A 27,480-nucleotide genomic window follows, 5' to 3' on the forward strand; every position below is an offset into this window, starting at 1 on the left:
ACACTGAGTGAAGTACAGTGGCACAACCTGCAATAGATACACTGAGACTCGGTTTGACTTGTGGGACAAGCAGTTTGTGGTCCAAGACCTTTGGAAAGTGACACCACCCCTTCCCTGTTAGGGACAACACTTTTAAAAAATTAACCTCACTGACCATTTGGACACCAGCTCTTGCCTCTTTCTATTTATGGGCACATACGTACATACACACCATGGTGCCACCCAGCATATGTTGCATGGCAGAGCCACTTCTGGGATGATTTAGCTAGGAATGACTTGTTTCTTGAAGACTCTCTTTCAAGCTAACCCATGATCTCCTTGGAGGAAGAGCTGTACACAGAAAAGGCAGGTAAGTAAGATCTCAGCACCTCCAACAATGTGATCCATTGCCAAGATAGTCTGAAATTAGCCATCTGGGTGATTTTCTTTTGTTTTGTTTTGTTTTGTTACCTCAGGCCAAAAGTACAGATGAAGCAATTGTTCATTGAAACCAGAAAAGAGGATGTTTCTATTCTGCACGAGACGGGTTTGTTAAAATGAAAACCTCCATCTGGCACACAGGGCAGCTTGTGCGTTCCCCTCTTCAAAAGATTTTTGTAAAATGTGGAGATTCCTGCCAGTTTACTCTCAGTGTTTCAATGAGTTTGCTGGACTGCCCTTACCTTGGCTCAGAGGTTCCTGCTCCAGCCGCTGAAGTGAGCACAGATCCTTTCTATGGTATGTGTGTGTTTCTCTTCCTCAGCAGCAGCAGCAGCTGGGCTAAGTTCCCCTCCTCCTTTCCTTCCTTTCCTCTCCCTCACATCAGGCCCACATTGCGAAAAACTATGTGCTGCTTTCCTCACTCATAGAGAACTGAGCCCTAGCTTAGTTTTGTCCAAGTGCAGGCACAATTCACTTGGTTTTGTGTGGGCTTTGCAGAATCCACAGGAAAGGGCGGAGAATGATGGAATTCAAGACTTGTTTCTGAAAAACAGTCAAGAGTGTTGTCAAATTCTACTATAGAATAGATGGACTATGTTAAATTTTACAGGCAAACCTTGGTACTCTTGTTCCATTCATTCAGATTTTGAATACAGTGGCCCCTTGGTATCTGCTGGAATTTGGTTCCAGGACCCCCCCCCCCTTTGCGGATACCAAAATCTATGCATTTTTATTTATTCATGCATTTATTTCAATATATCCTGCCTTTCTCCCACAATGGGATTCAAGGACAGTTACATTCCAGGTCCCATTAAACACAATGGATATTTTAATTGTGTCCTTTATATAAAACGGCAAAAGCAAAATTTGCTTTGGGAATACACACACACGCACACACACACACACATTGGAATATTCTCAATGGGTGATTGAATATGTGGATTAAAAAATCTGTTGATATGGAGGACCGACTATACTGTATAATGGGGCAGTGGCATCCTTAGGATTGGTGTCACCTGATGTGGTAACTCATGGTGTCACCCCCCCCCCCATTGACCTCTTCCCATTCCACATCATACAGAATCTTTAGTAATGCTTTTTTGCACTAACATTACTCATTAATCATAATTCCCATATACCACTGAATGTCATTGCTAATAGTTGTGACATAAACAACAAGCAAAATTAAAATTATACCTTCAAATATCATATGCACAACCTAAATGTATTTACATATGGATAGTGAAGATTTGGTTGAAATGTGATGTTTTTAAAGAAACAAAAAAATAAAATAAAAAATAATACTCTACCTAACTGAATTGAAGATTGCAGGTATAAATGCCTTTTTAGAGTTCAGTCAGCCAGTGAGTCTCAAACTTTTGTCCTCTGGGTGTTTTGAACTTCAGCTCCCAGAATTCCTGACTGTTGGCCAAGGTGACAAGGGCTTCTGGGAATTGAAGTCCAAAATACCCGGAAGATTGGAGTTTGGGAATCACTGAGTTAGACCGTGTCTGCACAGGCCAAGCAACACATCCTTTCTCTGTCCTCATGGTGATCAGTCTAGACGGCACAGGGCTCAATCCCCAATTCTGGTGCTGTCTAGACTGATCACATACAGCACCAATGTACTGCACCAGTTCAGCACCAAAACCACGTTAAACTACCCTTAAAATGGATTTTAAAAACTCATATTTTGCTCCAGATCTTCCCAGAAAACCTGAAGCCTTCTGGCGCAGCACTCGGCAGCTGTTAACACATACAACCTGCTGTGCTGCCTGCCGCTGGCATGAGCTGCTCCCTCTGAGGTCAGAATGAGGTGCCCATCCATATGATCAACATTATGCTGGCCACCTCATTTTTGACCTCAGAAGGAGCGACTCATGCCAGTGGTGGTGAAGGTAGGCAGCACAATGGGACACCATTGTGAACAGCCATCTGGTGCCACTCCGGAGTGCTCAGGTAATGGGGGTAATTTGGAGCAGTTTAGGGGCCAGAATACATTAGCATGCTCCTGGAGTATTCTTGCCCATGTGAACACACCCTACAAGGCATACATAGGAGGGTGGATGAGATGGAAGAGGCAATGTATGGAGACTATTTGGTGGATTATTCAGAAGCTCAAGAAGGCCGTTGGGACATTTAATCCCATCCAGTGAATGGCACAAAATGCAGTTGCTTCCCCATCATTCTCTTTACAAGTGAACCCATTCTGATGGGAGTGTAGCCAAAACAGGGAAATCCCAAGACTTGCCGAAACGTCAAAATATCTGGAGGGGAAATTCCCTCCCCCATCACCCCACTGACAATTAATGATGCTCAAAAGACCACAGAGTGCTGAGCAGATGTTAGAGGAAGACCTGTTATACCGACATTGAGAGTGTGGTTGGGATGGGGAAAGTAGCAATGAAATGCTGTGTCATGAAAGTAGGCAAGTCTGACTGGCTTCATTGGCTAACTGGAACACTGAAGAAGAACTCTCCACATTACATGTTTTTGCAGATCAAATTTGCCCTTTCAAAGCCTCTCAAAATTCAGATTTGAGGAGCTGCAGTCCAAAAAGTAACATTTCCAGGTTTTTACTATGCAATCACTAGGTTGCAAGTTGGACTGCTTTCACAGCATCAAGCGATATTGCATGATTGTAGCTGTATTCTTATTTTGCCCTCTAGTGTCCAATGCAAGAATATAATTAAGAACAAAGATCAGAAAGTTAACATCATGAAGCAATAACTGGAAAAATAAAGTGGTTTTTTTAATGATGAGAGATTACAACATGTTTGCAAGAACTGCCACATGTAAAACAACAACATTTTAAAATAACATAAGGACATAAGGACAAGAACAGTCTAAGGGCTGTCCTGTTGACTGTTCTGTTCACAGAGTGAACTTACACACAGTGCAGTTATAACACCATGATACCATTTAAACTGCCATGGCTGCATCCTGTGGAGCCCTGGGATTTGCAGGATAGCACATTTCACAGAATTACATCAATGGCACATTATACAAAAAAAGACTTGACAAATAAATACATATTAGTCAAGCTATAAATATTATTTTTAAAACCAAGTGTTATTTAAAATAAATTATTTAAAATAAATACCGTTTTTTAAAAGATAGCGGCAAAAGAGGGAAGTTCTAGACAGTTTATGAAGTCCACCTTGGACACCCGTATGGCACAGGTTCAGAGAACATGCAAAATGTTTCTTTTATCTTAGAAGCACTCAAGATTTGTTTCTTGGTCTCTGATGGTATGGTTCTGGCCCAAATTCTGGATTTCCCAGTGGATTTCCATCTCACTATTCTTGATGTCTTCTGGAAGAATAGTAGCATCCAGTCAAATCTGTATTCAATGTGCTGAACCTTTGAATTTGCAAATAGTACTATGGAATACCTGAAGCTTGCAGAAATGTTGCTGTATGGTTAAAAATACAAATTTTTTTTCTTTATATCTTTTTGCTAGAAGAAACAACATGTGAGCTGAAAGACTTCAGTAGAAGATCCAGTGTTTTCTTGCGCAGCTGGCTGAAATGCAAAGAAAATCCTCTTTAAAACATTATTGACTACTATAATATAATATTTACTTCACTGCTGTGCAACATAAAACTGAATATGCTAATATTTTTTATCACTGAACTTTTGCCTTCATCCATCGCTGGAACATGGTTCTCACATAGTTATAAGGAATTCAATGAACCCTTTTGACCGAAATATATTTTCATTCTTTTTTCTAACTTATTCTTAACCTGAGAAAGTTGCTCAGTTAATTCCAGCAATGTGGTGCCAAGATGGAGCCAGTCACAAACTGGTAGCTGACAGAGGAGGTCTTTGGCATAATCACATGGCCTTGGGCATGTTACATCATCTCAGCTTCAGAAGAAGGCAAACCCACCTCTGAAGAAATCTTGCCAAGAAAACCTTGTGATATGTTCACCTTAGAGTTGACTTATGTCTGAAACAATGTGAAGATACACAACACTTTATTGATATTATTTTCTGCATAACCTCACAGCACAAAGACTGTGTTACCTGTCTCTGAAGAAGGTATGGCGTTTCCTAAACTATTTCTTTATTGCTAGTTTTACATTGTTGTTGTTGTTGTTAAATGTCTTTGAGTTGACTCTATGGATGGGTCATCTCCAAGACTCCTATCCTCCACTGCTCTGCTTAGGTCCTGTAAATTCATACCTGTGACATCCTTAATAGAGTCCATCTTCATCTCTTCTTATTTCTTTCCTAGCATCATTGTCTTTTCTAATGAGTTGTGCCTTCTCATAATGTGGCCAAAGTACGATAGCCCCAGCTTAATTGTTTTGGCTTCTAGGGTGATTTTAGGCCTGATCTGTTCTGGGACCCATTTGTTTAGCTTATTTGGCTGTCCACAGTATCCTCAGCATTCTTCTCCAGCACCACTTCTCAAATGAATTAATTCTCTTCCTATCCCATTTCTTAAACGTGGACCTGTCATATCCATAAAAGGTAATAGGGCTTAAACAATTCCAATGTTCGTGCTCAGTTGCGTATCTTTACTCTTTAGAATCTTTTCCAGTTCTTTCATAACTGCCCTCTCCATTCCTAGTCTTCTTCTGATTTCTTGACTGAAGTCCCTATTCTGATCAGTGTTTGATTCAAGGCATGGGAACTCGTTTACTATTTATATTTCCTCATTGTCTAGGTTGGGTTTGTGTAGATCTGCCATGGTCATTATTTTTGCTTTGTTTATGTTTAGCAGTAAGCCTGCCTTTCTTTCTTGATCTTCCTTAGTAGTTGTTCTAGGTGTATGATGTTTTCTGCTAATAGTATGTGCTAGTAGTATCTGCATATCTTAGATTCTTGATATTCTTTCCTCTTATTTTTACTCATCCTTCTTCTGTGTCCTATCCTGCTCTTTGTATAAAATTTACTGCAAATAGTTTGAATGGATACGGTGAATGGATGCAACCTTGCCTGACCACTATGCCAATTGAGAACCATTCTGTTTCTTCATAATTCTGTTTTAACAGTAGCCTCGTGTCTCAAGTACAGATTTCTCAGGCCTATCAGTTGTGATGGTACTCCCATGTCTTTAAGGGCATTCCATAGCCTTTCATGATCTATGCTGTCAAAGGCTTTGCTGTAGTCTATAAAACACATGCTGATTTTCTTTTGGAATTCTTTGGTGCGCTCCATTAGCCATCGTATGTTTGCAATGTGGACCTCCTTACAGTCACACTGACCAAATGACCATAGAGATAAAAAATACAGACAATAAAGGTGTCAGACCCTTACTCCCAATCCTATAAACACAAGCATTGATGCAGTATCTCCAAGAAGGACATTTAACACCATAAAGATACTGCCCAGACCCAGTTCAGTAATCATTGGCGGGGTACATACCGCCACTTTGCGGCGCTCTGCCGCCGCCGCCAGTAGGTCCGCGGGGGAGCCGGAGCCTTCACACGGCCCGACTCCCGCGCGGACCGAAAAAGAAGCTCCAAAATGGAGCTTCTTTTTTCGTCGCGTTTGCGACGTAGCGAGGCGCCAGGGGCGCGCTCGCTACGTCACAAGCGGCGCGACGCGTACGGACGCTCAGCGTCCGATACGCAAAGATGGCGGCGCCCATGTGGAAGGGGCGCCGCCATCTTGTACGTATTCTATACGTACTAGGGTTAGGGGGGTGCGGAAGCACCGCCCCTTCCTAACCCTAGTACGTATAGAAGACGTACTAAATGGCGGTATGTATCCCGCCAATACCTTTGTATAATTAATTTTGTAAATGCAAGATTTTTAAATCATGAAAAGAATACAATCAGATATAAAAAAACATCAAGTTCATGTAACAAATTACTCTTTCTCTACCAAAATCATTTAGGATATAAAGCACCTACCTTAATTTTCAAGTCTTTTCATAAGTTCATTAAGAACTATAGGATAGATCACCGAAACTTCATCTCGCACTCTCTCCCAGGCACAAAGACTGTGTTGTCTATCTTTAAGGAATGTATGGAGTTTTCTGAAGTATTTCTTCAATGCTAACTTTACACAGAAGTCTTTAAACGCTATCTCAGCAGTAGAGCACCTCCTCCATGTTATATATTGTTGGTCAAGGGCCCTTTGGAAAAGCTCTGTGGCTGTCGCATTCCATTGTGCTTGGGTGAAGTTATGCTGAAATACTATTTGGATGGACTCAATGATAAGCCCTACTGCCATTCTTGCATCCTCTTTACTGCATGTGCGGATTTTGACCAAGGGGAAGCCAAAGTCTGGATTCTCAGGGCATTCCTGTGGATTCCAGGGTCCTCCCATTGTTTCCAGAAGTGTTCTGGTCTTCCCGATCTCATCCTTTTGATATTGCACAATAAGACCACAGTCCAGTGATATCATTTCAGATGCAAGCAAAAGCAACAGGCCAATTTGCCACAGAACCTTTGTGGTCATGTTGATTCTCCTTTTGTGGTTTGTATGGAGAAGTTGAAAGGCTGGAGCTCCTTCAAGTATCTCCTTAGATTGTTGTGTTTTGGAGCCATGTCTCTGAATTTATATATTCAAGAAAGTGAAGTGACCACTTTGATCACTTTCTGTATGTCATTTCCACTTTCTGTTTAACTATGTCAGGGTATTTGGGGATATTTTTGGATTACTTTGGGTATGGGGAAAATATTTAATTTCTTCTTCTCTCAACCTGTTTTCTTTATTAATATCAGACTTTCCACACTATAGGTTTTGCCCTATGGGACAAAGAATGTGTAGGTATCATATCATGATGTAACTCCCATCATGTAACAATCTGCCAAGAGACATTAGCAGCTTAATATCAGCAGTGCACAAGACAGCAATGGATTCAGAGCCATCCACAGTTATCTCCTTATGCTGTGTTTGGTTTAGCCTTAGTGTAACACCAGTTTAACTATCATGACCCCTTGACAGGCACTATAGTGTTTTAGCCTATTTTGAGGTTCAAGATTTCAGCCTATTAGCATAAATTTTCTGAAATTCATCAGGAATTTATAGTGAGCGTTCAAGACAACATGTTTCATTTTCAGTTAGTTGAAGGCTGCAGTATGGCTCTGTATAGATATGTCAAGGACTATGGGTTGTAGTTGTTTTTGTTATTGGTTTTCTTTTTAAAACCATATTATTTTTAATTTTTAAAACATAAAATGCAACAGTTATCAAATTATTGTCTGCAAATGTTTCATTATAATGCTTTTCATCACTTCATACTTAAAAGGCATTTCTCCAAAAGCTGAGAAAGTATCTTGAACCCCCAAGATGACTAAATCAATAACGTACAGTAATACGAAATTGTTGCAAGGTCATTTTGTGTATCAACACCTTTTCTGTCCTGAAAATTTCTGATGAGCTTTTTCTGCCAGTGTAATTTCCCAGCATCCGTTCACCTGTCCCCACATGTTAAGTCTTTTCAGCAGTGTCCAATATTTTGTTACTTCCAATTTTGCAGCCAGTAGTTACATTGAAATCAATATTTTGTGCCTAAATGTCTCACTTTTGTCTTTCTTGAGAATAGCAATAATGTGCCACTTTTCTGGGTGTTTTGATCAGTGATGCTACTAATGAGATTAAATGCTTTGTCTCAAATGATAAGGAACCCTAGGACTTCCAGCTTGTTAAAAGTTTCTATGATATTTCTGAATCACTTATAGCCGGAGTCCAAGTGTTCTGACTCTCATGGTAGGCTATAGCTGCATCTCAACTGCAGAAATAATGCAGTTTCATAGCACTTTAATGCCATGGCTCAATCCTGTCGAATTCTGGAAATTGTAATTTTGTGAGATATTTAGCTTTCTCCATGAGAGAGCTCTGGTGCCACAACAAACTATCAATCTCAGGATTCCATAATATTGAGCCATGATGGTTAAAGTGGCATCAAATTGGATTATTTCTTTAGTGCAGATGCAGTCTATGTGAAATAAATGCTCAGGTGGATTAGTAGTCCTGAAATAGTTCCCGAAGTGCTACTGTAATATTCCCTGAATGATCTGTGTTATATAGCTCTAACCCAGTATTATGAAGAACATAAGGTGCTGCTGGAAATAGCATTTATCTTACTTACTTATTTATTTATTTATATTTAGTGTGCAAACTTCACAAAATGTTTTTAGTTGTAATTGCTCAAGGCAGCACAGGAATACAGATTTCTTTGCTAAATGTATTGTGAGCAAAAAGCTCATCTCTATTGTGTGCTGGCTGAAGAGATTGAAAAACCTGGCACTGGCTGACCATATGGTAGACATGAAAGTCCACCATATATGGAAGTGGTAAAGACATAGCAATAGAGTAGCATACCAACAGAGCTGTTTCAAGCAACAGAGACAAAATCCTCTCAAAGTTTTACTAAAATCTGCCAGCAAATATGTAATATAAAAGAATGGCAGATGCAAAGTGATGCTCAAAATACTATAACAAAACCTTTACCACATATGGAGCGAGAAAGGTTAAATGTCCAAGCTGGGTTCAGAAGACGAAGAGGCATGAGGGAGCACACTGTAAACGTCTGTTGGCTAATGGAGTATACCAAAGAATTTCAGAAGAAAATCAGCCTTTGCTTTATAGATTATATCAAAGCCTTTGATTGTAAAGGTTCATCAAAAATTATGGATTGCCTTTAAGGAAACGGATGTACCATAATATTTGATTATCCTAATGCATAACCTGTACTCAAGACAAGAAGCCACTGTTAGGACAGAAGGTGGATAAACAGAATGGTTTCTAATTGGCAATGGGGTAAGCTAGGCTGTATTTTATCACCTTATTTGCTTAACTTGTACACTAAATATATCATATGCAAATCTGGCTAAGATTGTGAAGAAGGAGGTGTGAAAACTGGAGGAAGGAACATCATTGCTGCATTGAGAACCAACATGGTGTAGTGGTTTGAGCATTGAACTATAACTCTGGAGGGTTCAGTTCCTCACTCTGCCATGGAAACCCATTGGATGACCTTGGGCAAGTCACACTCTCTCAGTCCCAGAAAACCCTGTAATAGATTTGCCTTAGGGTCGCCATAAGCTGGAAGTGACTTGAAGGCACACAGCAACAACAGCAACAATGCATTAAACAATTAGATATATAATTGTTCAGAGATGTAGCTGTGTTGTATACCTGGAATATCAGTGTGCAGTATATACTGTATATACTCATGTATAACTTTAGAAAATTTAGTAAAAAAATTGACCCCCCCTTCCCAAAAAAAACCCCCTGTATCAACTTATCCATGGGTCAATGTAAGTACTATAACTACTCTTACTTAAAAAAAGGAACCACCCCCCTGTGAAAGGGAATAGTGTAATCTGTCCTGGAAGCACTGACCTCCTCTGAACAGTTATGCCTGCTGGGATTTTGTAAGTTCTTTGACATTATTTTCCTTTGCTTTGCCCTTTAGATCCTTTGTTACATGCCCCTAAGTTTTACCCTTGACTTATCCATGGGTCATATAAAAATTCTTAATTTTGCCCCAAAACCTGCCCTTGACTTATATATGGGGTCGACTTATAGTCAAGTATATATGGTAACTTTACTCATTTATCATTGAAGCTCTGTAACTCAATGCATATGCAAATTTTACACATAAACATGTTGGGGAAGAGGTGGAAGAGCAGGGATCTGAGCCTCCATGTCTTGCCCCCTTGAGCAACTCCCAGGGGGTCTCATCCCACCATTTGAGAACTAGTGCCCTAGTCCAACACTCAAACCACTACACAAGCTATCTCTTGTCTTGTATGGTTGGAATGTTGGAGTGTTGGGCTAGGCTTCCCAGAGACCAGGATTCAAATTCCAGCTGAACCATGGAAATCCACAAGGTGACCATATACATACATACATACATACATACATACATACATGAGATAAGAGACAGCTGGTGATACACACAGAGCGAGAGAGAGAGATAAAGAGAGAGAGAGAGTGGTGTAGTGGTTTGAGCATTGCATTGTGACTTTGGAGTCTGAAGACCAGGGTTTGGATCCTGTGCTCAGCCATGGAAACCCACTGGGTGACCTTGGGCAAATCATACTCTCCCAGCCTTAGAGGAAGGCAAAGGCAAACCCACAGTGAACAAATCTTGCCAAGAAAACACAGTGAAAGGTTGGGCCGAGGGCCGACCTAAGTCAGAAATGACTTGAAGGCACACAACAACAAATACATATACCATATACATATACCACAGCACAGACAAACTGAGCACAATTGGTGATGGGGAACAAGTAGGTGGCATGTGCATTTTGCTGATGGGGAATGGTGGTGTTTGTTGGTTTGGACTTTGCTGCTCCAATAGGTGAGCTGCGCAGATGTGAATGTTAGATCCTTTGCCACTTTCACTTTATCACCCTTTCCATTCCCCTACTTTCCCTCCAATGTTTCATTCAAAAAGTACCCCCAAAGTGCCTGAAAACAATTCAAATCAGGATTCTCTTTCAACCTCTTTATTTATGCATATAGAAAAAAAATAAGCAAGTCAACAAGCTAATATAAATAATATGTAAAAATATTAAAAGTATTTATTAAAAATAAACAATATTTAAAAATATTTAAAATATATTTATATATTTAAAATAAATAATTTTAGAAAGTACCAGTTCATTTTCTAGTAGACATTTGCCAAATGTAACTAAAACTAAGCTGTAGCCTAGTTTCCAATGCATGTGTTGTTCCAACCATGCTTCAATTTCTGCTTGTATTTAAGCCTCTTGGATGCTTAAACCGTATGTACACGTTCTCTCTCTCTCTTTACTTGTCTCTCACTAAATACTATTTAGCTAATTCTTAAAACTGGAGCTTGAATGGAATGTATCTTGAACTAGCCTCAAGTGTCTTTTTTCCACAGGTCTTTGGGTACTTGTATATAGGGAAGAGGCTTCCTTCATCTTGGTAGCGAAATGTTGGTTTCAGAGGATTTGTCAAATCCATCTTTGGAATCAGTCTCTCAGAGAACAGTCAAGAGTTGGCTCTTAGCTTTCAATGGAGTCAGTCTTGCACAAATGTGGATTTTTCATTTTTGATGTCTTCTGTAAGAATAGTATCCATGCACTCCCAAATCTCCCAACAACCAAGCATTTGACTTTGAAAAAGCTACCATGGAGATTCAGGCAGGTAAACTGAACAGTTTAAAAGTGCAACTTTCAAGTTCAAGTTCTTTGATAGGGTTTGGTTAGACAAAGCAGTTCATTATGTGGAAGTCTAGTAGACACTCTCTTTCCCGTGGTTCAAGGTCTTTTTGAACACCAGCTGGAACACAAATAAAAAAACCCCATTAATATTGCAGTTGTGTTTTATATATATATATATATATATATAGAGAGAGAGAGAGAGAGAGAGAGAGAGAGAGAGAGAGAGAGAGAGAGAGAGAGAGCACTCATGCCAGCATGATGTAGTGATTTACTCACTGGGCTGTGACTCTGGAGACCAGGGTTCCAATCTACCACTCAGCCATGGAAACCCACTAGGTGACCTTGAGCAAGTCACACTTTCTCAGTCTCAGAAAAAGGCAACCCCCCCCCCCCCAAATAAATCTTGCCAAGAAAACCCTGTGACAGGTTCACCTTAGTCAGAAGACAGGTTCACAGTAAATCATAAATGACTTGAAGGCACAGAGACATTGAATTCTGAGATGACTACCAATTTTACGATCTGGTTACTGGAAGACTGATGACTGACTAAAATATCACACAACACTGTTGTAACACTATGCTTCCACGCTAACTGCTGTGGTTGCCTCCTGTGGAATCTTGGGGTTTGCAGTTTATGGAGGGGCATTTAGCATTCCCAACCAGAGAGCTCTTAGGCCCCACTAAACTACAAGCCCCAGAATTCCATAGGAAGCAGCCACAGGAGATAAAGTGGAATAATAGTGTTGTAACAGTGTAGTGTAATTGCCACCTTATATAGCTGGCTGCAATCACTACTACAACTTGGATGATTGGGTTATACTACTAACTTGCATCTTGCTTTGCACTTTGTACTGGCTGGACTGAGAGCTTTAAAGAAATTACCTTTTGGACTACATTTCCCAGGGTCCCCTGTCCAACATGGCTGCTGGCTATGCTGACTGATGGATTCTGTGAGTCACCAGCCAAAATGTAACTGTCCCAAGTGCTGCTGAAATCATGTAACCTCAAACAGTCTGAAGTAAAAAAGGCCAAAGAGAATCTACAAGAGCTTTATTACTTGCTACAATCTGGTAGCTAGAATTTTTCAAAGCACTAAGATTTTATCTCCCTTGTGCCTATCGTTTGATCCAGCTAATTTGTTGTATGGTTTTTAATTGGTTTTTAGATTGTGAATGATTGTATGAAATGTTTTAGGATACTTTGTATTGTTTTTTTTTAATTGGTATCGTGGGTTTTGTATTATTGGTTTATGGGTTGATGTATTGTGGTGTTTTTTGATGGTGATTTTTGTAAACCGCTGTGATCTGCAAGGAATAGCGGTATAGAAATAAAATTTCATTCATTCATTCATTCATTCATTCATATTTATTTATTTATTTGTTTGTTTGTTTGTTTGCACAGTGAACAAAGAACACCAACAAGACATAGGGATGAAATAGAGCCCTAAATCCTATTGCTATGCTATAGTACAGTCAGCCCTTCTTATACACGGATCTCTTATACATGGATTCAAGCATCCACAGTTTGAAAATGTTCAAAAAAAGTATAAATTTCAAATATCAAACCTTGATTTTCCATTTTTTATACGGGACACCATTTTGCTATGTCATTACATTTAATGGGACTTGAGCATCCACGGATGTTGTTATCCATGGGGGATCTTGGAACCAAACCCCAGTGGATAATAAGGGTCCATTGTACTGGGTTTCAGTATTGCTCAACCAGTTGTGCAATAAACAACATGGCTTTGGCTCTCCTGTCACACAATAGTCTCTGAAGTTCTTCATCCTCCATTAAAGAATGTATTTATGGAACCTTCTAGCCAATGCTCCTAGGCTTGTGCAATGGGTTATGCCAACAGCACAGGGCTTGCAGGACCTGCAATAGGATCCCGCTGTTGTGCAACCACCAAGAAAGGGCCATTGTTTGCATAACAGCATTTAGGGCAGCATAAAGCCACAACAGGATTCCAGCTGGAAAGTTTTTAAGTTGAAGGGAATGCTGTGGTTTTGTCTGTGATAGTGTGGCTGCTGTTGCATCTGGATACTTTGGTTTGGCCAGCTTTCAGATGTTAATGTGCAATGTGAAGGCAGAGCCACACACATAAGCCAGTGGGTGATCCTAGGTTTTGGAAAGAGTCTTGAACAAGAACTGAGTATACATTTTATATTAAAGGAAAGGAAAATAACCCTAATGTCAAAGGTGATGAACATGTCTCCCTCCAAATATTACTGGATGGCAATTCTCATACTCCTTCAATAGTGGCTATACTGGCTAAAATTTATAGGGGCTGTTGTCAAAGAACAGCTGGAGAAAAAGACTATAAAATCAATTTAAAAGATACTTGCTGTATATACTCATGTACAAGTCTAGAATTTTAGGTTAAAAATTGACTCTAAAAACCTGAGTTGACTTATCCACGGGTCAATGTAAATACTGTATCTTAAATCACACAGACATGGCGAAAGGCAAGAGTTTAATCTCCTCTGGAAGCACTGACCCCCTTCTACTCTCTCATCCATCCAGCCTTTAGTATTGCTTTCATTTACTTTGTGCTTTACATCCTTCATTACATGCCTCTAAGTTTTATCCTCGACTTATCCATGGGTCATATCAAAATCCATAATTTTGCTCCCCAAACTTTCCTTCAACTTATAAATGAGGCCGACTTATAGTCGAGCATATATGGTAACTTTACTCATTTATCATTGAAGCTCTTTAACTGAAATCAACTTATATAACATTTTCCAATTAGCCTGAAAAATGTGTGTGTGTGTGTGTGTGTGTGTGTGTGTGTGGGGAGAGAGAGAGACCAAGTACACACAAAATTGCCCATCTTTAAGAATAACTTCCTACATATATAATATATTCACTAAATTAATTTAATTTTACATAATGTACATGGCAGGAATTAAAGCCCATCTGAGTAGAGAAGGACATACTTCCACATAAAGACAACATATTCCTTCATTTAGCAGCATAAAGATATCACACAGATCCCAGTTCAGTAAGCATTTTCTTCATATAATTAATTTTTAAAATTCAAGATTTTTAAATCAGGAAAAGAATACAATCAGATACAAAACAATCACATGCACATAGAGAATTATTCTTTCTTTAGTGAAATCATTTAGGATATAAAACACTTACCTTACTTGTCCAGCCTTTTCATAAGTTCATTAAGAACTATGGGATAGATCACCAAAACCTCATCTCGCACTCTCTTCCAGGCACAAAGACTGTACTGTCTATCTTTAAGGAATGTATGGAGTTTTCTGAAGTATTTCTTCAATGCTAACTTTACACAGAAGTCTTTAAACGCTATCTCAGCAGTAGAGCACCTCCTCCATGTTATATATTGTTGGTCAAGGGCCCTTTGGAAAAGCTCTGTGGCTGTCGCATTCCATTGTGCTTGGGTGAAGTTGTGCTGAAATACTATTAGGATGGACTCAAGGATCAGCCCTACTGCCATTCTTACATCCTCTTTGCTGCATGTGCGGATTTTGACCATGGGGAAGCCAAAGTCTGGATCTCCAGGGCACTTCTGCGGTGATTGCCGTCCTTCCATTGCCTCCAGGAGTCCCATGGTTTCCCCAATCTCTTTTGTCTGATATTGCACAATTAAATCACAGTCCAGTGTTGCAATATCAGATGCCAACAAAAGCCACAGACCAATTGTCTGCAGAACCCCGATGGGCATTTTGCTTCTCATTTGGTGGGCTGTATAGACAGGTTCAAAGCCTGCAGCTCCTCCAAAGTCTTCTCCAGATATGCTCTGGAATAATTTCTTTGCATTCATTTATTGTGAGCTATCAAGGAACTTTCCTTACATCAGTCTGGGACCTCTTAGTTGTTGTTTTCATTTCTTAGTTTCATTTTCACAGCATCAGGTACTTTTGATCACTTTGGAATTACTGTATCCTTCCTCCAAAAGACTTGGGCTGCCTCAAGATGGGATCTGTTTTATATGTCTATATACAAAAAGCTCTTTATTGATAATGTCCTGCTTGTCAATATTTCCTATTGTAGAAATGTTCTTATTATTGTCTCAGTTTGGACAGGAACTTTCTTTGACTGTTGCTGTGCTAACACAGCATAGCTATGAGTCATTTGAAGGCTGCTCTAATCTAGTGTGTGTGAACAGGTTGATTATTGTCAGGAATAAAGAAAGATGGGAGAATAAAGTTTCTTGGGGTATGTCCCATTCATTGCTACCTTAAATCTCATTTTGGGAGAAAGGTGGGATATAAATCCCTTAAATAAATAAATAAATAAATAAATACATTCCCTCCTTCCTGTGTCATCCTCTGAAGATTTTAAATATTTCAAGACTAGATAGGCTGCAGGGATGCTTCTATGGAAGACACTTTTTGGGTGCATCTACACTGTAAAAAATAATAGTTTGACATCACTTTAAGTACTGTAACTCCATTTTATGGAATCCTGAGATTATAGTTTTACAAGAGCTTTAACCTTCTTTGCCAGAGTGTTTGTCTTCACAAAACTACAAATCCCAGGATTCTGTAGGATGGAGCCATAGCAATTAAAGTGGTGTCAAATTTTTACAGTGTAGATGCATCCTGAAGAAAGCTAGATAATCAAGTAAAAGTTCTTCCAGTTTTCACTGATGAAATGTTGGATGAAATGCAGATGTCTTATCTAGATTTCCACTCCTGGGTCTATGCCTCACCTTTGGCTCCTTAATGAGGACCAAATGAAGCATGGCATGTGCCAAATTGTTTATATGCATGTGCAGGTTTAACAAATAGCCAGTACGAGGTTGACTGTGAGGTGGGATATAAGGCTTTAACCCTTTGATGTTGTTGTGGTTCCAAATGGAATTCTCCTCCCAGTTCCATCCATTTGTAAATAAGAGACTGGAGGGAGCTGATCTGGATCAGAACTACATTAGGAGCAAACTGATAAGCCCCTAGTCTGGAGCATAAACCTTTGGCTCTTCAGATGGTTTGGCCTACAACTCCCATCAGCCACAGCCAGCATTAATAGAAGTAAGTGACTGTGGGACAGGACAAAAACTGTCCCAGCCCTGTTCTATATCATGATGCTAATTCAGCCCAGCCCTTGCTATTAAAAACAGCAACATGTCCACAAGAATGAATGTTGCGAGGAACAGTACATCTAATATGGCCCTGAGTTGGCAAAAAACTGTAAAAAGAACCGCAAAATGCCACTCCTTTTCGTGCCAGGGAAAAGGTGTGTTTGCCGCTGCAGCAGCACTTTCCAGGGCTCCTTTTGGCATTGTGTCATCTGGATGCAGTGCCAAAGTTTACATCCCATGCCTAGCATGGAAATAATAACCAGTGTGCGAATGTCCTATGATAATGTAAATCCACTTTTCTGTTGTTGCAGAGGTCATAATTCAGAGGTCATAATTCAAAGCTGCTTTGAATCCCAATTTTGGGGGGAAAGCAGGGTAATAATAATAATGATAATAATAGATGTTCTGAACATGCTATGTACTACCAACATTTCCCCCAAACCAACATTTTCAAGATAGCCATTTCTGTGTTGGTGGAAAGCAGGGATCATAGAATCATAGAATCATAAAGTTGGAAGAGACCACAAGGTCCATCCAGTCCAAGCCCCTGCCATGCAGGAAATCACCATCAAAGCATCCCCGACAGATGGCCATCCAGCCTCTGTTTAAAGACCTCCAAGGAAGGAGACTCCACTACACTCCGAGGGAGTTTGTTCCACTGTTGAACAGCCCTTACTGTCAGGAGGTTCTTCCTAATGTTGAGATGGAATCTCTTTTCCTGGAGCTTGCATCCATTGCTTTGGGTCCTGTTCTCTGGAGCAGCAGAAAACAAGCTTGCTCCCTCCTCAATATGACATCCCTTCAAATATTTAAACAGGGCTATCATATCACCTCTTAATCTTCTTTTCTCCAGGGCAAACATCCCCAGTTCCTCATAGGACATGGTTTCCAGACCCTTCACCATTTTAGTCGCCCTCCTTTGGACACGCTCCAGTTTCTCCACATCCTTCTTGAACTGTGGACACAATATTCCAGGTGAGGCCTGACTAAAGCAGAATACAGTGTACTATTACTTCTCTTGATCTAGACCAGGGGTTGGCAACCTACGGCCCGCGGGCCGGATGCGGCCCGGCGAGGCCTTGGGACCGGCCCCAGCCCGGTCCTGCTGCTGATTGCTGCCCCTGCTGCAGCTTCCGCACCGCTCCGGGCACCATTTTGAGTTCGGCCCCCCAGTTGTCTGAGGGACAGCAACCCGGCCCCCGGCTCAAAAAGGTTGCCTACCCCTGAGACACTATACTTTTATTGATGCAGCCTAAAATCACATTGGCCTTTTTAGCTGCTGCATCGCACTGTTGACTCATGTTCAACTTGTGGTCTACTTGGACTCCTAGATCCCTTTCACATGTAGTCTCATTCAGCCAGGTGTCTCCCATCCTATATCTGTGCATTTTATTTTTCTGCCCTAAGTGCAGTACCTTACATTTCTCCATGTTGAATTTCATTTTCTTAGCTTTGGCCCAGCTTTCAAGTCTATTCAGGTCATGGCTTGGGCCCGAGTTACTTGAGGGAGCACCTCTCCCTACATAATCCGCCCTGCACCCTTAGAACAATGGGGAAATATGTACTTGAATGCCCAAGGGTGAGATTAGCAGCAACTCACCAAAGAGCTTACTCAGTGGCAGCCCCAACCCATTGGAATGCACTCCCGGAAGAGACTCGACTTAGCCCTACACTGGAAACCTTCAAGAAGGCTTTGAAAACTTATCTCTTCCGGGTAGCATATCCTTCCGATGAGTCGTAGAGAAAGTATTCCCTAATAGATTAAGGTCATCTGATGGCCCAACTGTTTTTAATATGCTGTTTTAAATTTTTTTATTGTATTATCTGTATTGCTGTTGGGCTGTATTATGACATGTGTGAACTGCTTTGATCTGGAGGGAAAGCGGTATACAAATAAAAGTTTATTATTATTTATTATTATTATTTTGAATTTTGATCCTGTCCTCTGGAGTATTAGCTATTCCTCCTAATTTGGTGTCATCTGCAAATTTGATAAGTATGCTCCCAATTCTGTCATCCAGGTCATTGATGTCATCCAGGTCATCTTTATGTTGAATAACACTGGCCCCAGGACAGAGCCCTGTGGGACCCCACTGGTCACTTCTCTCCAGGATGAAAAGGTGCCATTGTTGAGCACCCTTTGGGTTCGGCCAGTCAACCAGTTACAAATCCATGTAACAGTTAACCTTGTCTATCCCACATTTTACAAGCTTGTTTGCAAGAATGTCATGAGAAACCTTATCAAAGGCTTTACTGAAATCAAGATATACTATATCCACAGCATTCCCTTCATCTACCAAGCTGGTAATTTTATCAAAGAAAGAGATCAGATTTAACATCCAGCTATAGTCTTGCAACGAACAATGGCAATACACAGCAATAGCATCACACTTGGGGACACCACAGGAGTCCCAGGAAGTCTATGAGGATGTCTGGACTGTTAAAGTGTCCAGAAAAAGGAAAATAGTTGAATGCATCTCTGCAGCTCTCCCTGCTCTCCACTGACACAGAAATGGCCAATTGGATGGGTGAACTGTAGCAGAGGAAAAGATGGTTTTTGATGGCTTCCACCAGGAAATCTAAAAGGTAGTTCAACATCAGTGGTGCAAAACCAAATAGGAACAACTTTCTTTTTGCACCATTCTTTTGAATCACTTAGTATTGTAGATACATGGTGGAGATACATTTCCCAATGCAGTTTCTTGGCTGTAATGTTATTAAAATACTTTTTAAGTGAATAAATGTCATTGTGCTATAATTCTAATATTAAAAATCTTTCTGGTTACCACCATCAATCATCTTGCTTACCAACACTACCAGATTATCAGTGGTGCAATTGCTGTACAGTCAGCTCTTCACATTTGTGGCTTTGATTTTTGCATATTTGATTATTTGTGGATTTGATTAATATGTTCCCTCTAAGAATCTCTAGGTCCTCCAGCATGAATCTATGGCCAACTTTCACCAGATGTTGTGCTGGAGGACTTAGAGATTCACAGAGAACACTTATTTAGGCATTTATAGGTCCCCAGGCACTCCATATGGTACACGCTGCCACAGCACTCCTCTGGCGCTGCATCTGCATGATGCAATGCTGAAGAGTGCCGTATAGCCACAGCACTGCAGCTATCGTGCCCTTTCCAGGGTGCAAAAAGGAGCCACTTTTTTGCAGCTCCTTTTTGCGCCCTGGAAAGGATGGATCGGGTGGTGGCATGTAGTTGCTGTGGTCCCGGTCCATCTAGGGAAGGGGCGGCGTCACGCCATCCCTTAGGGGTTGTGTGTACAGCCTCTGAGTGCCAAGGATAGTTCCAAATAATCCCTTGTTATTCCATTTTTTTTAAAGATGAATTTGAAATATCCCAGTTTCTCCCACATTCTCCCACTTCCCCCTTTCTCCTCAACTTACCTTAATTGCTGCGATCTTAGTCCAAAATGCAAAAGTAGTTTGCATTCAGTTTTTTTTTAGCAGGGGGAAAGGACAGGAAGGGTGAAATCTTGCCCTTCCCAGTAAGCTCAGGCAAAGACAAACTGAGGTAGTCTGTCCTAGCTTGTATGTTCGTTGTCAGTCATAACTTTTGCCATCTTGACCGTTGTTATTATATACCTGATGTTATTTGGCCATATGAGTCCTAGTTTTCATCTAGGAAATGTTGGGGGGTAAGGAATAGCTATTAAAAACCCCTAATTACTTTATCATCTGTCATTCCAGATTGCTGCCATTCACTGCTATCCATTGGTTTTTCACACTGTATTACTTTGTGGATTGTCTTATGCACTTTTTGGAATTCCCTTGCCTTGGTTTTGGAGAGGAAAATTGGTTCAGCCAATTTAATGTGCTCTGTTTCCTGTTGTCAGTTTCACTTTCCTATCTGCATGCTGTAATTGTACAGTGGGTGATTCCCATTGCTTTAAAGGGAGTGGATTTAGTAATAAAAAAAGAAATCTGGAAACAAGAAACATTTGTCTGTAAAGGAGCCAGGAAAAATGAAGAACTAAAGCAGAAAAGCCTTTTCACTTTGATTTAGTTGTATCATATTCTCACCAGTCTATACTTCCAGAATGATTTCTGAATTGAGATTTGATTTTGTCTTTTAAGAAATAAATGAATGAACATATAGAAAAGTATGGGGAAAATTGTACAACTAGAATACTCATATAATGGAGAGGAACGGATAAAAAACTTTTCTAGCATTTTGCAGAAACATGTATGTGCGCATATATGTGGAGTTGCATTTTTTTGGGATTCCATAACTTGCAGAATTTCCTAACCAAGAGGCCATGTTGACTGGGTGATTGTGGGAGATGTAGTCCAAAGCAATCCCAAAGATCCCAAAAAGGATCTTTTCCAAGTTCTGTAATTACCTAGTTAAAACAATTTCAGCGCTTTATTCTGGAACTGAAAAGAAATAAAAGCATATGATAATGGGTTGTTTCCAGATGGATGTTTTTCTATTAACGACAAAGGAGATTATCACACATGGTTTTTAAACGGCAATTAAAGTTGGAAAATAGAGCCTTTGGTGATGCTTATTGCTCAATGTTGCCTTTGACTCATTGCTACCAGCAAAGCATGGTTAGAGCTTTCTGTTGATGGGGAAAACTTGTCATTAAGCTCCCAGTTTTGCTGATGTGTCATTAGTCCTCAGGTGTGCTAGGTTCCTCCTGGTCCATTTCTGGAATTGGGCAGGTACATGGTGTCAGTTTCCCCTTCACCCTCTCTATTGCTGAGCATGCTGGCTTTCTCCCCTCCCCCCTCCCTTCCCCCCTTTCTTTTCTTTTCTTTCAGCTTTGTTTTACTAAATTGCATTGCTATAATTGCTAAATTGCATTACAAATAAACATAAAAAATTAAACAAACCCTGAAAAAACCCTGATCGGCATGCTGGGTAGGGCATAGGACAGGAAGGTGGGGTTAAGGAGGAGTGCAGAAGAGAAAGCAAGGGACCATAGATGGCAGGAACAGCCCCAGTCATCCTGGGATGTGCAATAAGGAACGCTCTCAAACCAGTATGTACCTGTTTCCTTTTACAATCAGCCCTTGGTGTCCTCAGACTTGCCAACCGGGTATTTGAATATATACTGACAGCAACCCCACGCTGTCCCCAATGGTGGCCCATGCACTTGGCTGCACTGCTATTAGGGACAGCCCCCCTTGTCCCCAGGCATGTGTATGTGGCTGTGTTGCCATTAGGAACAAGAGGACTTCAGTCCCTTTGTCCCCAGTGGAGGCACACTCATGTGCACACGCCACCCTTGGGACAACGGAACCTGAGCATCTGTGGATTTTTTTAAACACAGGAAGGTCAGGAACAGATACCACATGGATACCAAAGGCCAAGTGTACTAATACAATTGCAGTGAAAACAAGGCTCATTTGATAATGTCCAAAAGGCATTAGGAAGTGATTCTGTCTTCTTTTCTCCCTGCTCCTCTCCCTCCTTTCTTTATAGTATCCTTTATAGTAATGAAATTTCTTTATAGTATGAAAACTGAATGAAGAAATTGATGAAGAATTTGTCTGTATCTCTCCTTCCCTGCAAATTTTTTAAAGTGAGGCAGATGTGGCACAAAATCTAACAAGAAGTAGCTAAAATGGATATAACAGACAGGCTTATCACTGATGTTCTGGCCATGCAGCTTTGGTGATTCTGGCACTTGCAGTACAAAAAAGTAACTTTTCCAAGTTTTGACTCTGATACAAAACAATCACACTTGCTTCTGTATCAGAGCTGGGTTGGAATAGGACTGTCAGTCCTAGCTCTCATGGAATACACTTAGGGTCATTGTGACTCTTCCAACTCATTGTGGAAAGGTGTACAAGAGGCTTGGATAGCTTTTGACCCACCTGCTGCTTGCGATGAGAGCTTGGGAGAATCCCTTTCTGGGTTACAGCTCCCAGTATTTTTCAACCAGAGAGATTATGGCTCATCTTTTTCTCCTGAACTGGGCATGGTCTTAAACTGTTTAAAAACAGATATTATTGCACTCCATCATGCCCATCCCGGAGGCATCACATACCCAATCTGGACTTCCAAAGTCTGGGAGAAGTCTGGATTGGTTAAGTGATGCTTCCGAGCTGGGCATGGAGGCATGCAATAACAGCAGTTTTTAAACAGTTTAAACCCATACCCAGCCAGTGCCTGGGTTGGGAGAAAAAGGCATGTGATAATCTCCAACGACAGAGGAATTGAGGAACTGTAGTTCAACAAAGTAGTTCTTTTAGAGCTGTGTTTGGGATTACAGTTTTCACATCCCTTTACCCATGGCTATGTTAGCTGGATATTCCAACCATCTCGAGTGTCAGAGGTTTTCTACATCTGTCCAACAGCAATGGATTGCCAATCTCTTCTAAAACCAGCCCTCCATTAGAAGTGCAATGGAACAAATTCTAGTCTTGAACAAAATCTGGAATGAGCCCAATCAATAACATGAGATTTCTGTGTGCTGACAAACAAAGATTATAATTAGCAGACGATCCTTCAAGAGAGTGGCCTGTCCACATTCCTATGGTCTCAATAAATGCCTTGCTTTTTAAGGTGGCTCATACAAAATTGCTTTCAAAATAAAGTCATCAACCGTCTGCTGGAAGGCATTTCACTAAATTCAAGTTAGATGTCATAAACTCTGTTTACTTCCTGGTGGTTTCAGTGTTTTTGTCATCTTGTCAATCTGTGGTTTAGCCTTTTTCTCTTTCATTTTCTAATTGCCAGGCTGGCACTGTGGAAATTCCACCTTTTGAGGGAATTCAGTATTTTGGTTTTTTTGGTTTTTCACTGAGAAACAAAAATCAAAGCTCTTTTACTAAAGTTAACAGCAGGATAAAATCCAGCATGAGAAAGATGTACTCTAAAATGGTTTCTGAATATGAATTGTTCCTTATCTTGAGGGTGCCAGATCTTGGATAGAACTAGTTACATGCAATTGATTTCTTATAGACTCATAGGGCTGTAGAACTGTAGAATTGGAAGAGACTACAACTGTAGTTTAATCCAACCCACTGCCAGGGCAGGAATCCACAGCTAAAACATCTCTGACAGATGACCATCTAACTTTTGTTCAAAAGCCTCCAACCTCTCTGTTTAAAAACTTACATTCAGGGTAGTTTGTCCCACTGTCAAACAGCTCTTACCATCAGGAAGCTCTCTCTAAAGTTTAGTTGAAATCTCTTTGCTCATAATTTTAATCCATTTGTTCTGGTCCTCATGCCACCTTCCAACAGCCTATCAGATATTTAAAGATCGTTATTAGATCACTAATAAATCTTCTCATCTCTAGATTTACCCTGCTCTTTCAACTGTTGTTTATAGGGCTTAAGTTTCAGTTTCTTTGCTATTTCTGTCCTCCGTATGAATTGCATCTTATTGATATCCTTCTTAAATTGTGATGCCTAGAACTGAGCAAAGTACTTGGAGTGAAATGAAACCAAAGCAGAAGACAGGTATCATTACTTCTTTTCATCTTGATACCACGCTTCTGTTGATTTAGCCTAGAACTGCTTTGTCTTTTTTTGCTATTGCATCATACTATTGACTGGTTAGCTTGTAGTCAACTATACTGCAGAAATAAAGCAGTTTGACATCACTTTAACTGCCATGACTCTGTCCTACAGAATCCTGAGATTTGTAGTTTGTTGTGGCACCAGAGCTCTCTGACAGAGAAGGCTAAATCACAAAGTGCTGGCCAAATGGCTGTAATAAAGTTATTATTATAAATCACAAAACTTCAGAATCCAGAATTCCACAAGACTGAGCCATGACAGTTAAAGTGGTGTCAAACTACTTTATTTCTGCAGTGTGGAAGAGCTGTGAGACCCTTTTCCTGATATATTGCTGTCAAGCCAATGTCAACAGTCTTTAATCTCTGCCATGATGTAGCATTTTGCATTTATCCTGGTTGAAATTCATTTTCTTAATCCACTCAGGTGGATTTAAAATTCTAGTTTTGTCTACCAAGGTATTAGCAACCCCTTCCAATTTGATGTTGTCTAGACAGGATGACCAGATGTCCTAACCGTAAAGGAGGACAAAGCTCCACAAAACGTAAGACATTAAAAATGTGCAGGACATAACAAAATAAAAAGCTAAAAACTCTAATATAAATATAAATGCATGTTTCTTAGTCATGCATAAAATGGAAAACATTATGGAATTCCTCCTGAACAGAAGGCTGAAATCTAGGACATGTTTTTGAAAAGGTTTCCCTGTCCACAGATCATTCTTTTCTCTCAGCCTAGTCATTTATAAAGAAGTTGATAAAACCTCAAAAGCAGTTAACAGCAACAAATGGGGGACCTGATCAGGATAGTGACCTAACAGAGAGGGGGTCTTTTGTCCCCTGATGCCCCTCATCTCCTAATCAACCCCTCCATCAAGCTTACTCTTTTTAATGGAAGGATTGCTTCTAGTCATAGTTGTGGTATCACCAGTCTGGATGGGATGCTTTCATGAGTGGTGCCACATCTAGTTGAAGATCTGAAGAATACAGTTCTCCACTCCGTAAGTCCATAACTATTTTTTACTCTTCTTCCTTTGTGTCTAAGGAAGAAGGATAAAAAATAGTTACATGTTATTTGACAGGATAGAGACCAGAGCACTGTTGAAATTAGAAACTGTTGAAATTTGGAAGCCAATCTTTAACATGTCTGCTGGTGGCAGTGAGGCTGCTATAAGTACAAGGAACTGATGTGGTGGTTAGAATGCATAGCATGAGAGAAGAGGAGGAACAAAGGATGGATGGAGGTTCTGGCGGAATAAGGAAAATAAAAGCTTCTGAATGAAATATACCTGGATAGAGCTCACAATGATCCACCTCTTTTTTAACAAGGACATTTCTGATTGGGTGAGATTTTGAGAGGAGCAGGATGGACAGAGCAGAGCAGAGCGGAGCAGAGAAGTCATGCTGATTACTGTCAAAACAGAGGGTCACTGAAAATCAGACTGTCAAAAATTGGGGGATACCTCTGTAGATTTATGGAGAGGAAAACCACATTCTTCATCTGATGAAGAATAATTAAGAGGTGCATTTTGTGCTTTTCCAAAATGTCCTCTTTTTAAAAATCCTCATTTACCAGATGCATGGTCAGATGATACAACATATGGGTTCCTTAAGCTTAGAACTTGGTCAAAAGATTTTTTTTTCTTTGATGTAAAACAAACACGTGGCTGAGGTGTTGGGTATTGGGTTGGTTTGCACCTTCAGGAAAGCCAATAATTAAAATTTAAAAGGAAACTTTTAACATGAAGTTGCTGAGAAGGCAAACCCCACCCTTATACATGCTTACTGGGAAGGAAGCCCCACTGTGTCAGCATAATGGTCCAAACACCGTCCTGTCATGCTGTGTTTGAACATATGTGTGTCACTGTTGGATGATGGGTTATGCTATCCTATTGGTGAAGCTAGGAGACATAAAGATTGTGTATCTGGACCATCCTGGGACAATGAGCAAATGAGTGGTAAAGAAGTATGAGTTGCCAGTTACCAAGGTTGTTCTTGTGGGAATCCGTAGCTAGGTATAGAAGGAAAATAAGGGAGTGCCAGATCTGGGGAAAGAATATGTAATGAATTGCTGATGAAAAGGGTGAAGCCTTTTGTAATGGGTGAATTGTTTGAACTCTCAGTATACTGGTGTAATTGGGAAAGATCCCTGAGTCCTGACAATAATGATGTACTCCTTGCTGAACAAAACATTTCTGAACTGTTAAAGGCTTGTATTTCTGAAATGGAGTTATCCTGTATATTTCCAGTATAATTACTTCTAATTAAATCTTTATAGCAGGGATAGCAACTGTGGTGGGTTAGGGGGTTGTTCTTCTACTAAAACTCATCAGAGGAATGCCAAAAATTCACTAAACTCTCTCAGACTCCGCACCCCACAAACAGAAATGGCTGCAAGTCCATTCCAGAGTTTGAAAATTTGGTTTATCTTTATTTAAACAATGCAGGACATCCTGCAAACTATTTGAGGTGTGAATTGACATTTCTGAAGCTTTTAAGAAAGGCAATTCACCGCACTTTGTCTTTAACCAAGAAAATGGTTCCTGTGATATGAGTGCAGTGCAGAAATAACAGGCTTCCACATTGTACAGTTATAGCAGTTTGATACCAACTAGGGGAGACCCATGCAACCAGTGGCTGAATGGTAAGTCCTCACATAGATAAGTACAATTGATTCAATGGCTCTACTCTAGTCATGATTAAACAATAGGATTTAGAGTTGTCACAACAAACTTTCCCCCAGCCTTTGTATTATTCAAATACGTAAAATAATACGAAATGGGTTGAGGTTGCTGTTTTTAATAAACATTAAAAAAAGAAAGAAAAGCATGTGAGTTAAAAATACATTACAAAAATTGTACAAAATAACATTAAAAACAAATAAATATAAGTGAATACTAAATAAATAAATAAATAAATAAATAGGCTGAACTGAACAGCAATATAAATACTCCTTTTTCTAAAACATGAATAGCATAGCAAAGTGTTATCTCCCTGTGGACTCCACATTCTCCCATAATATAGGTGTGTTTTTATTTTCTAAATCTATCTATATATCTAGTCATAGTTGTCTGTCTGTTTATCTATCTATCTATCTATCTATCTATCTATCTATCTATCTATCTATCTATTTTCATTAGTAAAGCAAGGCCACATGATTTAAGGGGCATCTGCACTGTGTGTGTACGTGTGTGTGTGTGCGCGCATGTGCGTGTACATGGAATGCAGTTTGACACCATTTTAACTGCTATGGCTCCATCCTACAAAATTCTGGAATTTGTAGTTTTGTGAGGCACTGGTAGTCTTGGGAGAGAAATCAAACTACAAATCCAGGATTCTATAGGATGGAGCTACAGCACTTAAAGCGGTGTCAAACGGCATTATTTCTACAGCGTAGATTCA

General features: G+C 40.1%; 1 long non-coding RNA gene across 1 annotated transcript in view; it reads left to right on the forward strand.

The window, feature by feature from the left end:
* The first annotated feature begins 3,888 nt into the window (after positions 1-3,888).
* Positions 3,889-27,480, forward strand: part of LOC149323146 (uncharacterized) — a 35,769-nt gene continuing 12,177 nt past the window's right edge. The window contains exon 1 of the long non-coding RNA XR_016280068.1: positions 3,889-4,464. This is a non-coding gene — a long non-coding RNA (uncharacterized LOC149323146). The remainder of the gene's footprint in view (positions 4,465-27,480) is intronic.

This window comes from Sceloporus occidentalis, unplaced genomic scaffold, assembly GCF_023333645.1.
Source record: "Sceloporus occidentalis isolate IW3139 unplaced genomic scaffold, rSceOcc1.0.p SCAF_1, whole genome shotgun sequence".
In the NCBI taxonomy this organism is placed as follows: domain Eukaryota; kingdom Metazoa; phylum Chordata; class Lepidosauria; order Squamata; family Phrynosomatidae; genus Sceloporus; species Sceloporus occidentalis.